Below are 5,952 nucleotides of genomic sequence, written 5' to 3'. Positions count from 1 at the left end.
ATGGTAGTAAAGTACAACTCAAATTACTTTGTAATATCTGACTTTTTTTTATATAAAAAAGAAGGCAATCTTTGTTTTAACTCCCCTCATTTTATTGACTTCATTTTATATTCAATTTAAAATAACTACAATGTCTCAAGCACCTCAAATATCCAACGCAAAATAATTATTGTTCCATTTAAGTAAACCATAAATGAGTTGTCTTTTGTTGTGTTGTCGTTCTATCTAAATAAATGATGAATGCGCAAAGAAGAACCTTAAGACTTTCTGACATTCTTTTTATATAAAAAAGAAGGTAATCTTTGTTTTAACTCCCTCATTTTATTGACTTCATTTTTATTCAATTTTAAATAACTACAATGTCTCAAGCATCTAAAACATCTAATGCAAAAAAGTTATTGCTCCATCTAAGTAAACGAGGAATGTGTTGCCTTCCGTTATGTGTCTTTTGTTATGTTGTCGTTCCATCTAAGTAAACGAGGAATGTGCAAAGGAGAATCTAAAGACTTTTCGGCATACTTTTCAAGATGAGGAAAAGTCTCATTTATCCAACCCTGCAATCAATAGAAGAATAGATAAATTTATAGAGTTTATGTGTTACTGCATTAACAGATAAGAGTTTATAATAAATCGATAAATAGATAATTAATACCAAAAATACCTAGAAAAATTTGCATAAAGCGCATAAGACATTATTCTTCTTATTAAATTTATTTTTCTGTTTGTTCAAATCAATCTTCTTCTTCTCTTGTAACTACCCTTTTCAACCTCCTCAGCTTTATCTCGGTGACACAACTATTCAAATCACACGCATATCTCTCGCTGGGCAACTAACAATCTTACAATTTATATCGAGAGATTGTTACAAGTCCGGGATAAACACGGAGAATAACACACCATGGATAGCATTACCACTGTCGTTTTCTGTGAATGACACCACGAATAAGTTCATCGCAATTGGCTGTGACACATATTTTATAGTTCAGGGTTATTATTCCAAGTTTCAAAGTAGTAAAATCGAGGATTATTATTCCTACATAACAGGATGATGCATGTCCATGTGCAATAGTATTGATGATGATACATGTTCTGGTGTTGGTTGTTGCATGACATCCATCCCTAATGGGGCATGGAATGTTACTATAACACTAAGGAGCTATTATAATCATACTTATGTGAAAGATAACCCTAGTTACGTTGTAGCTATGGTTTTGTAGTTGAAGAAGCTAATTTTAGTTATTCTAAGAATTATCTAAGAAGTTTGCAGAATATGGAGGAGCTTCCTCTTGTGCTAGATTGGGTAATTGGTGAAGAAACATGTGAAATAGCTAAGAGAAACTCGACTACATATGTATGTAAGAGTAACAATAGTGATTGTCTTGATAATTCAATTAGTTATCGATGTTCTTGCATGCAAGGATATGATGGGAATCCATATCTGAAAGATGGTTGCCAAGGTATGTATATGTGATCACTCTCATATTACTCCAGTTTACTTCCCCTAAATTTGTCGATTTTTGATCACATCGATCCTAAACTATTAGTAGTCTTAATTATCTTTTGAACTTGGCCCCCNAACCCAACCATCACATCTTAAGAGGGTAGAGTGACTTGGCTAAAATGCTATTTTCAAAGTTCAATTGGCAAAATAGTCACAGGTCTTAATGAAGTCATTATTTAAGAAGTTGTCAACCCTGGCACCTTATTCGTAATAATACTCCCTCCGTTCATATTTACTTATTTACTATACTAAAAATGATTGTCTAACAATATTTGTGCAGTTTGAAAAATTAAGAGATAATTTACCCTTTTATAACTATTTTGCCCTTATTACTCTCTCCGTCCCATTTTATGTGGCAACATTTGACCGGGCATGGAGTTTAAGAAATAAATGAAGAGTTTGAAATGTTTACCAAATTGCCCTTTAAAAAGTAGACTCACTTTTCTCTCTCCTCATAAATGTATTGGAGTATTATTTTAAGATTAAGTGGGACCAACAAGGGTAAAAGAGGAATTGTACCTTTAAATACTTACCATATAAGGAAATGTGACATTCTTTTTTAAACTGACCAAAAAGGAAATGGTGCCACATAAAATGGGACGGAGGGAGTATTATATAATTAAATACTAGTCAACACTCCCTCCGTCCCTATTTACTTGTCCACTTTTCCTTTTATAGTTATCCCTAATTACTTGTCCATTTTGACAAATCAAGAAAGGACAAAAATTTTTTACCTATTATACCCTCAATTAAATGATTAATTACTTTGAAAAATGTAGAACTTTTCATCCACTTCGTAATTAATAGGGGTAAAATGGTAAACTCATTATGTCATTAATTGTTTTCTTAATAGGTGTGTCAATTCAAAAGTGGACAAGTAATTAGGGACATACAAAGTATCTAATATATTTTTCAAACATTGGATTTAACATATTTAAAGGATAATATATTACTATTACCCTTATTTTTTTTGAAAAAAAAAGTGTGTATCAAATCAATATACAGTGGACAACTATATTGTTGGACGGAGGAGTACAAGATAGTCGGTATAATCAAATTCTAAAGTCCCAAAGTCTTAAAAAATACAAAATAGTCCCTCATTCCACAAAGTTCTCGATTTAGAACAACAAATATTTCATTCGTCCATTTTTAATTGTTATAGTTCTTTTTATAGAGTCAAATTATAAGAATTTTGACTAATAGTTTACGATGTATTTTTTCATCATATTGATATGCAAAAAGTTGTAATTTATATTACTTTTTGTATAGTTTTTTAATATTTAATTTTTTTTTTTAAATGTCAAATTAATGTAATCTAATTTAACTTTGAAAATTAGTTAAATTCATGACTTTCAAAAAGCTGATTATAGATGTGCCAAAGATTCCATTTGCCAGAATACACAAGGGCACTATACATGCACCTGCCTTAGCTTCCATATTTTAATGGTAATGGTACTGTATGAAATCCTGACAATCTCACGGAATAACTCATAATATTGATCTTCTTATAGGTACCTCTCTTAACTTCTTTCAAAATACTACTACTTGTTTAATTATTTCTTGCAAAACCGTGTAACTCGTCCATATAAAAAAGAATATCATCTTTCTATGCTCAGAAACAATTTAACTTTAAAATTACCCTTTTTTACCTAAATTAAATAGTCACAGTACAATGGCCAACGAATGGCTTAAACAATAACAGATTTCAAAATGGGCAAACTGTTATGATCAATGTTTATATATTTTTATTATAGGGTTTGCTTTTATGGTTATTATTGTTTTTGGCTGGTCATACACTGCATTCCAAAGGAGAAAGATGTTAATGTGTTTTCCAAGAAAATGGTGGATTAGTTCTACAAGGGGAAGAGCTGGATCAAGTAATACTAACACAGTAAAGATTTTCACAGCGGAAGAGCTAGAAAAGGCAACTAATGACTTTGACAAAGATAGAGTTGTTGGTCAAGGAGGTTATGGAAGTGTATCTGAAAGATAGTTGCATCGTTGCTATCAAAAAATCTAAGGTAATTGATCGCAATCAGATTGAACAATTCATAAATGAAATGAATTCATTAGCAATGGAACACTTTCTGAACACTTACATGATAAAGTAAAGCCTCTACTCTTTCTTTGGATTTGCTGCAGGAGTACTTTCCTACTTGCACTCAGCAGATTACCTACCCTCCTATCATTCATAGAGATATTAAGTCATTAACATTCTTTTAAATGTTAAAGGGGATGATCGACCTACAATGAAGGAAGTTGCAGCAGAATTTGAAGGTGGATCGAAATTGAAACACTCATGAGCTGATCGACCGACATTCAAGGGAGATAAAGTCTTTATTGCATGGCACTCAGCCATTGAGATTTGGATACGAATATAGTGAACACAATATATATACATGTTGATAGTATAACACGAGTCATGTAACTTTACCCTTTCCTCCTGGAGGTAGGTGATCGATCATGCATGTTAATTTTTTTGCTCAGCAACACAAACTCAGAATGGTCACAACTTCAACATGAAATTCTTCTTTTTCTCTTGGGCACGTTAGAAATAAGAACTTTAGTGGAATCTCTTTTATTTGTCCAGAGATAATAAATTTGAGTGCCAAATGTACTTGTTTATGTATCCCAATAATAATCTACACATTTTGATGATGTTCTTCATACACTTGAACATTTCCTTTTTAATTTGTTTTGTTGCTCAACTCATATATATTTTGCATGTATTTTTTGTGCAAGGTCTTTAAATTAAAATTGTTGATTTTAGTTAAAATTAATTTTGATGATTGAGAAGCATTTATAAAAAGAACTATATATGTCCTTACAAGTTCTGAATATGGAACTAATTAATAGTATTTGTAATTGACAATGAATTTAATTTTTTTTAGGTCATTAGCAAATTTATTGGAAGAATTGAATTGCAATACAATGAAAGAATCAATTCATTTGCAATAGTTACCAGAAGTTACACAATGCTCGCTCCAGCTTCTTCAAATGTGATAGCTAAGGTGATGACTCTTTGTTCAAGTATTCAATACAGCTCTATACCACCCAAAGTGGAGGAGAGGATCTGAATGTGGAACTTCAGCTAGAGGCTTTGCATATGGCCGGTATCACCTCATAAGATATATATATAGTTCAGGAGGTGGTTGAACATGTTAAGAATGTGAAGCAATTATTTTACGCTAAGACAGGATCAAAAGGGTGATAACTTCAACGGGTCCTTTCCTAAGGAATTAACTAGTTCCAATTAAGGATATTTTGGATGCCCTATTCAATCTGTTATGCAAGCTAGGGGTCCATCAGTGGTCGAGTGGATACTTCAACGTAGAGTCCAACTATGGATCAATGGTGTTGGGTATGGTGTCCTAAATTTAGCCAAATTAAATTGGACAAATATATAGTATAGCAACAACATGCTATAGTTCAAGCAGGTATAAGAGAGACATAAATTGTCTTCAGTTGTTGGGTGTGCGTAGCCATATAAGAGGTAGAGATGGCACTTAGCCTAACATATATAGGTGGTGGTCAAGCAGGTAGAGACAATACTCACCCTACCAGGGGCAACTCACAGACACGAGGTAGGCATGCCTTCTCAGGTAGATACGAGATGTGAGGCATCCAACACATGTACCATTCGTATTTGTGACCGAATGGATACATCGTTATTTGATCCTGGTTTTACTTTTTCTTATGCTTCTACTTAATTTGGTGTTTGTCTCTTAATGTTCTTGTGTATGTTTTTACTCCTAGCTAGGAGAGATTCTGTGATGGTTGATTATTTAATCTATCATTCACCTATGGTAATTTTTATGGGCTATAAGATCTATGTAGATTAGACAGGATAGATTTTGATGTTATCATGGATATGGGCTTTTTTTTTTTTATCTCTGTATCATGTCATTTTAAATTGTAATGCTAAGAGTGTTTCTATATCTATATATGTCTGGGATGTCTAAACTAGTGGGAAAGGAGAATTGTTGTCCTTTCTCCAAAAAAAAGGCATATCCTATATTCATGCTAACAAGTTAGTAGAGAGAGTGTGTTTAGCATTCCTCGCCCATTTTCAAGATACTAGCATAGAGCTAGGTCCCTTCTATTGGGTCAGTTTTTCAGTATTAGGGTTAGTTTCAATAGTATGTGATTTCTTAAGATGTGTTTTCTACTGATTTACCTGGCATGTCACGAGACTATTGACTTCTTAGAGTATGTGACTTCTTTGGGTGGACTCAACAAGAGTAATTGAAACTAGCATTTGGTTTGTTTTGATGAAATTGAAAATTATATTTGGTTCTGTTTGTATAATGGTGGTTTTTTTATATATATAATTTGATTTGAGTTTTAATTTAATGGGTTGCGGGTTGGATTTATTTGAGAATTCGTTCTAAATGAGTAATTTTGAACAGATTGGAGGAAAATCGTTAATGTAGAGATATATGTGATAAGAT

General features: G+C 32.5%; 1 pseudogene; it reads left to right on the top strand.

The window, feature by feature from the left end:
* Nucleotides 1-3,494, top strand: LOC125869954 (wall-associated receptor kinase 5-like; annotated as a pseudogene).
* The last annotated feature ends 2,458 nt before the right edge of the window (nt 3,495-5,952 follow it).

This window comes from Solanum stenotomum, chromosome 7 (assembly GCF_019186545.1).
Source record: "Solanum stenotomum isolate F172 chromosome 7, ASM1918654v1, whole genome shotgun sequence".
Taxonomy (NCBI): domain Eukaryota; kingdom Viridiplantae; phylum Streptophyta; class Magnoliopsida; order Solanales; family Solanaceae; genus Solanum; species Solanum stenotomum.
The sequence above is the reverse complement of the archived record's forward strand: the minus strand, read 5'-3'. Positions and strand labels throughout refer to the sequence as shown.